This window comes from Bufo gargarizans, chromosome 2 (assembly GCF_014858855.1).
Source record: "Bufo gargarizans isolate SCDJY-AF-19 chromosome 2, ASM1485885v1, whole genome shotgun sequence".
NCBI classification, from domain to species: domain Eukaryota; kingdom Metazoa; phylum Chordata; class Amphibia; order Anura; family Bufonidae; genus Bufo; species Bufo gargarizans.
Genome location: NC_058081.1, coordinates 644794695 through 644801556, shown reverse-complemented (window position 1 = coordinate 644801556; position 6862 = coordinate 644794695).

The window sequence follows — 6862 nt, the reverse complement described above, 5'->3', positions numbered from 1 at the left end:
ACCGCTCCGCTGCTTCATTTATTTCTAAGGGAGCGGCGAAGATAGGCAAGTACAGGGCTCATCAATATTTGGCACTCCCAGAAAAATGAATGCAGCAACGGAGTGCATTTCCGACTAGCTGCTCCATCCATTTCAGGGGGGCTCCAAAGGGTACTGGGTCCCCATTCTTGTGATAGGTGATAATTATTAGAGATGGACTTGCGGTTCGCCTGGCGGTTGTTTTGCGGCAAACTTTACGTGTTCGCGGTTCTCCGAACATGCGAACATATGGCGATGTCCGCCGGCGCCATATTCTTTTGCATTTCGCCGAACTTTGACCCATGACACATCCATCAGGTGGGACAGGACAGCCAATTGAGACGTTTCAGCACATAGACACACCCCCACCCTATAACAGAACCCGATCTAGCAGCCATTTTACATTCTGTGTTTTTCCAGTGTAGGTAGAGGTTGCTTTGTGGAGCAGGGACAGGCTGTTAGGGAAACCAAACGCTAATAGGGCCACAAAAGTCCTTTTAAGGACTGGTATAGGTGTGCTATTGATAGGAGTGATATACTGAGGGGTGTGATATACTTATAATATACTTTCTAACATAGAAAGTATATTATAGTGCATTTGTATTGTGCAGCAGTTGTGTGCAGTTCTGCCGCGATACCGCAGCTATATAGAGGGACAAGTGCTATTGGAACAACTATTTGCAACGGGTATGATATATCTGTTGCCCCCAAAAAAACTGATTGAGGGGTGTGATATACCTGCTTCCACAAAATACTGATTAAGGGGTTGGATATACCTGCTTCCACAAAATACTGATTAAGGGGTTGGATATACCTGCTTCCACAAAATACTGATTAAGGGGTTTGATATACCTACTTCCACCAAATATTGATTGAGGGCTGCGATATACCTGCTTCCACAAAAAATTGATTAAGGGGTTTGATATACCTATTTCCACCAAATATGGATTGAGGCCTGCGATATAAATGCTTTTACAAAATACTGATTAAGGGGATTTATATACCTGCTTCCACCAAATATTGATCAAGGCCTGCAATATACCTACTTCCACAAAATACTGATTAAGGGGTTCGATATAACTGTTTCCACCAAATATTGATTGAGGCCTGCGATATACCTGCTTCCACAAAATACTGATTAAGAGGTTTAATATACCTGCTTCCACAAAATACTGATTGAGGGCTGCGATATACCTGCTTCCACAAAATACAGATTGAGGGCTGCGATATACCTGCTTCCACAAAATACTGATTAAGAGGTTCGATATACCTACTTCCACCAAATATTGATTGAGGGCTACGATATACCTGCTTCCACAAAATACTGATTAAGGGGTTTGATATACTTGTTTCCACCAAATATTGATTGAGGCCTGCGATATACCTGCTTCCACAAAATACTGATTAATGGGTTTATGTCACGGAAGGTGTACAGAAAACTAGAAGACACAAAATGAAGATCCGACTGACTGGATCCAAAACTAAGGAACCAAAGGGATAGCCCTGCAACAGACCTGGCTCTCTCCCTAACTGCTCAGCCTATGCAAAAATCTCAATGGTAGATGATCGCATATCCTCGTTCCTCGACTGTATAACACCTGAACACCCTATAATAGTGAGGGGACACGACCACCGGCTCCCTACACTTGATACGGAGAGAGTCAGGGTCACCTGGGATCCAGCAAACAGGAAAATACAAATGAATGAACAAAACGTATCTGTAGAAGACTCAGTAGTAGCATCCAGCATGCACACACTCCAGGAAGTTGTATAAACCGCAAAGTGATGCAGTATGGGAAGGGATTTAAAGGGATGCAATCATTGCACCTACATGACAGCTGAGAGAGGCTAACGAGATGAGAAAACGAAAGCAAAACAAAAGGAACCTCAAGGAGGAGGTTCTGAAGAACGTCTGTCAGAGCTTCTCAGATGTCTGGTGGTGACAGTTTAATATTCCTGCTTCCACCAAATACTGATTGAGGGCTGCAATATACCTGCTTCCACCAAATATTGATTGAGGCCTGCAATATACCTGCTTCCACAAAATACTGATTAAGGGGTTTGAAATACATGCTTTCATAAAATACTGATCGAGGCCGGCGATATACCTGCTTACACAAAATACTGATTAAGGGGTTCGATATACCTGTTTCTAGAGATGGCCTTGCAGTTCGCCCGGTGGTCGTTTTGCGGCGAACTTTGCTTGTTCGCGGGTCACCGAACGGGTGAACATATGGCGATGTCCGCTGGTGCCATATTCTTTTACATTGTGAAGAAATTTGACCCATGACACATCCATCAGGTGGTACAGGACAGCCAATTAAGACTTTTCAGCACCTGGACATACCCCCTACCTTATAAATAAACCCAATCTGGCCCCCATTTTACATTAAGTCTTTTGCCAGTGTAGGGAGAAGTTGCTGTGTGGAGACGGGACAGATTGTTAGGGACACCAAGCGCTAGCTAATAGGGCACAAAAGTCTATCGATAGGTGTGACTTCCTGAGGGGTGTAATATACTTATAATATACTTTCTATCATAGAAAGTATATTATAGTGCATTTGTATTGTGCAGCAGTTGTGTGCGATTCTTCTGCGATACTGCAGCTACACAAAGTGACAAACGCTATTGGAACAAATAAATTCTACTGGTGTGATATAACAGTTGCCCCCCAAAAAAACTGATTGAAGCAGGGGTGTTATATACCAATAATATACTTTCCATATAGTGCATTTGGGTAGTGCAGGATTTGTTTGTAGAGTTGAGCGAACACCTGGATGTTCGGGTTCGAGAAGTTCGGCCGAACATCCCGGAAATGTTCGGGTTCGGGATCCGAACCCGATCCGAACTTCGTCCCGAACCCGAACCCCATTGAAGTCAATGGGGACCCGAACTTTTCGGCACTAAAAAGGCTGTAAAACAGCCCAGGAAAGAGCTAGAGGGCTGCAAAAGGCAGCAACATGTAGGTAAATCCCCTGCAAACAAATGTGGATAGGGAAATGAATTAAAATAAAAATTAAATAAATAAAAATTAACCAAAATCAATTGGAGAGAGGTTCCATAGCAGAGAATCTGGCTTCCCGTCACCCACCACTGGAACAGTCCATTCTCAGATATTTAGGCCCCGGCACCCAGGCAGAGGAGAGAGGTCCCGTAACAGAGAATCTGTCTTCATGTCAGCAGAGAATTAGTCTGCATGTCATAGCAGAGAATGAGGCTTCACGTCAGCCACCACTGCAACAGTCCATTGGCATATATTTAGGCCCAGCACCCAGGCAGAGGAGAGAGGTCCCGTAACAGACAATCTGGCTTCATGTCAGCAGAGAATCAGTCTGCATGTCATAGCAGAGAATCAGGCTTCACGTCACCCACCACTGCAACAGTCCATTGTCATAAATTTAGGCCCAGCACTAGTGTTGAGCGGCATGTCCCATATTCGAATTCGCGAAATTTTGTGAATATTCGAAAGAATATTCGTAAAATATTCGCGATTATTCAAATTCGTTATTATTTCGCATATGCGATAATTCGAATTATCGCATAATACATATGCTATGCAAAATTCACATGTGCGCTAATGAAATCGCCTTACGAAGATTCGCAACTCAATTCAATCACTAATGTATGAATGCAATGCCCTTTGCCTCTGTTCTGGGACAAGTGTAGATATTCGCATGTGCGCTAATAAAATCGCCTTACGAAGATTCGCACCTCAATCACTTTCTAGGGAATGTGAGACTTTTGGGAATCAATCGAGATACAGTGGGGGGTGATGACAGTAGTTGACAGAGTACAGATCAATGTAATCTGTAAGGTGGAAAGTAAAATAAAAAATACGAATATTCGTAAATCGAATTTTACGAAGTTCTACGTATTCGCGAATATGGTGCTATACTATATGAATGCACAGGCCTTTGCCTCTCTGTTCTGGGGACAAGTGTAGATATTTGCATTTGCGTTAATAAAATCGCCTTACGAAGATTCGCAGCTCAATTCAATCACTAATGTATGAATGCAAAGCCCTTTGCCTCTGTTCTGGGACAAGTGTAGATATTCGCATGTGCGCTAATAAAATCGCCTTACGAAGATTCGCAACTCAATTCACTAATGTATGAATGCAAAGCCCTTTGCCTCTGTTCTGGGACGTGCCGATATTCGCATGTGCGCTAATAAAATCGCCTTACGAAGATTCGCAGCTCAATTCAATCACTAATGTATGAATGCAAAGCCCTTTGCCTCTGTTCTGGGACAAGTGTAGATATTCGCATGTGCGCTAATAAAATCGCCTTACGAAGATTCGCAACTCAATTCACTAATGTATGAATGCAAAGCCCTTTGCCTCTGTTCTGGGACGTGCCGATATTCGCATGTGCGCTAATAAAATCGCCTTACGAAGATTCGCGCCTCAATCACTTTCTAGGCAATGTGAGTAAGATCTGAGCTGTTGGACCTTTGGGAAACAATCAATTATATGTGTACTGTAATTTTGTGGGGGGGGGGGGGGAAACAAAAAACGAATATTCGTTTTTACGAATATATAGCACTATATTCGAAATATTCGCGAAATCGCGAAGTTGCGATATTCGCGAAAAAAATTTGCTTTTCGAATATTCGCGCTCAACACTACCCAGCACCCAGGCAGAGGAGAGAGGTCCCGTAACAGAGAATCTGGCTTCATGTCAGCAGAGAATCAGTCTTCATATCATAGCAGAGAATCAGGCTTCACGTCACCCACCAATGTAAGAGTCAATTTTCATAAATTTAGGCCCAGAACCCAGGCAGAGGAGAAAGGTCCCGTAACAGACAATCTGGCTTCATGTCAGCAGAGAATCAGTCTTCATATCATAGCAGAGAATCAGGCTTCACGTCACCCACCACTGCAACAGTCAATTGTCATAAATTTAGGCCCAGCACCCAGGCAGAGGAGAGAGCTCCCGTAACAGAGGATCTGGCTTCATGTCAGCAGAGAATCAGTCTGCATGTCATAGCAGAGAATGAGGCTTCATGTCACCCACCACTGCAACAGTCCATTGGCATATATTTAGGCCTAGCACACAGGCAGAGCAGAGAGGTCCCGTAACAGACAATCTGGCTTCATGTCAGCAGAGAATCAGTCTGCATGTCATAGCAGAGAATGAGGCTTCACGTCACCCACCACTGCAACAGTCCATTGGCATATATTTAGGCCTAGCACACAGGCAGAGCAGAGAGGTCCCGTAACAGACAATCTGGCTTCATGTCAGCAGAGAATCAGTCTGCATGTCATAGCAGAGAATGAGGCTTCACGTCACCCACCACTGCAACAGTCCATTGGCATATATTTAGGCCTAGCACACAGGCAGAGCAGAGAGGTCCCGTAACAGACAATCTGGCTTCATGTCAGCAGAGAATCAGTCTGCATGTCATAGCAGAGAATGAGGCTTCACGTCACCCACCACTGCAACAGTCCATTGGCATATATTTAGGCCTAGCACACAGGCAGAGCAGAGAGGTCCCGTAACAGACAATCTGGCTTCATGACAGCAGAGAATTAGTCTGCATGTCATAGCAGAGAATGAGGCTTCACGTCAGCCACCACTGCAACAGTCCATTGTCATAAATTTAGGCCCAGCACCCAGGCAGAGGAGAGAGGTCCCGTAACAGACAATCTGGCTTCATGTCAGCAGAGAATTAGTCTGCATGTCATAGCAGAGAATGAGGCTTCACGTCAGCCACCACTGCAACAGTCCATTGGCATATATTTAGGCCTAGCACACAGGCAGAGCAGAGAGGTCCCGTAACAGACAATCTGGCTTCATGACAGCAGAGAATCAGTCTGCATGTCATAGCAGAGAATCAGGCTTCACGTCAGCCACCACTGCAACAGTCCATTGTCATAAATTTAGGCCCAGAACCCAGGCAGAGGAGAAAGGTCCCGTAACAGACAATCTGGCTTCATGTCAGCAGAGAATCAGTCTTCATATCATAGCAGAGAATCAGGCTTCACGTCACCCACCACTGCAACAGTCAATTTTCATAAATTTAGGCCCAGAACCCAGGCAGAGGAGAAAGGTCCCGTAACAGACAATCTGGCTTCATGTCAGCAGAGAATCAGTCTTCATATCATAGCAGAGAATCAGGCTTCACGTCACCCACCACTGCAACAGTCAATTGTCATAAATTTAGGCCCAGCACCCAGGCAGAGGAGAGAGCTCCCGTAACAGAGGATCTGGCTTCATGTCAGCAGAGAATCAGTCTGCATGTCATAGCAGAGAATGAGGCTTCACGTCACCCACCACTGCAACAGTCCATTGGCATATATTTAGGCCTAGCACACAGGCAGAGGAGAGGTTCATTCAACTTTGGGTAGCCTCGCAATATAATGGTAAAATGAAAATAAAAATAGGATTGAATGAGGAAGTGCCCTGGAGTCCAATAATATATGGTTATGGGGAGGTAGTTAATGTCTAATCTGGACAAGGGACGGACAGGTCCTGTGGGATCCATGCCTGGTTCATTTTTATGAACGTCAGCTTGTCCACATTGGCTGTAGACAGGCGGCTGCGTTTGTCTGTAATGACGCCCCCTGCCGTGCTGAATACACGTTCAGACAAAACGCTGGCTGCCGGGCAGGCCAGCACCTCCAAGGCATAAAAGGCTAGCTCTGGCCACGTGGACAATTTAGAGACCCAGAAGTTGAATGGGGCCGAACCATCAGTCAGTACGTGGAGGGGTGTGCACACGTACTGTTCCACCATGTTAGTGAAATGTTGCCTCCTGCTAACACGTTGCGTATCAGGTGGTGGTGCAGTTAGCTGTGGCGTGTTGACAAAAGTTTTCCACATCTCTGCCATGCTAACCCTGC